Consider the following 1,134-nt stretch of genomic DNA (forward strand, 5'->3'; position numbering starts at 1 on the left):
TTCTTATGCAGATTGTTTGTAGAATGTGATGAAAAGGCAAATTCACGTCGTGGAGGGCGCTATGGTGCACTGATGTATCACAGTGGCAGGTCAACACACGTTCTCCAGGGGGATGCTCGGCAGTTGGAATGGTTCCATTTCGAGGCAGCATTTAACTGGCAGACTCACATGCTCGACCTGTCAGCCAATGGTAGGTTCTGGCGACTTCCTTTCTCCGCGTATCCGCTATCATCCGTCTACATTCGCAACGTTCGTGGCGCTGGAACGTCGTCTGCTGCCTCAGACTTTGGAGACATAGAGGTAGACTACTGTCGGATGTCAGACCAATGGGATAAGTTCAACGAGCTTGGCGAAGTCCTCCCCTACTCGTGGTACAGTGCGCGGATGCTCTACCCCTATGACCCTGCACCTCGCGACGCGATGCGGCCTACCTTGTAACACGTCGATGTCACGTCGGTAGGGGGGCAGCCGCCAGGGGCCTTGAGGGAAACAGGCTGAGCATCGCCGCCATTCTCATCCCCGTCGGCCGCGTTTGCTTGCAGCAGCCTGCAGAAACCACCATCCTCCCGGAGCGAAAAGCAGAAACAAAAGCAGCAGACAGGAAAGCAGCAAAAGCAAACTTCCTCCTTGAGTGTGATCATCGTCGTCCTCGATCACCCTCCTCAGCTTCCTGGGCACTGGCACAGCCACCATCTTCCCCCTTGAGTGTGATCATCATTCTCCTCAGCCTGTTGAGGAAGGTTGAGTGTGATCATCCTCCTCCTCAACTTCCTGAGCAGGAAAGCCACCAGCTTCCTCCAGGGTTGAGTATGATCATCATCCTCCTCAGCTTCCTGAGCACAGCCACCATCTTCCTCCCTTGAGTGTGATCATCATCCTCCTCAGCTTCCTGAGCAGGAAAGCCACCAGCTTCCTCCAAGGTTGAGTATGATCATCATTCTCCTCAGCTTCCCGAGCACAGCCACCATCTTCCTCCTTGCGTGTGATCATCATCCTCCTCAGCCTGTTGAGGAAGGTTGAGTGTGATCATCATCCTCCTCAGCTTCCTGAGCACAGCCACCATCTTCCTCCCTTGAGTGTGATCATCATCCTCCTCAGCTTCCTGAGCAGGAAAGCCACCAGCTTCCTCCAAGG

Source organism: Aureococcus anophagefferens (genome assembly GCF_000186865.1).
Source record: "Aureococcus anophagefferens unplaced genomic scaffold AURANscaffold_59, whole genome shotgun sequence".
NCBI lineage: Eukaryota > Pelagophyceae > Pelagomonadales > Pelagomonadaceae > Aureococcus > Aureococcus anophagefferens.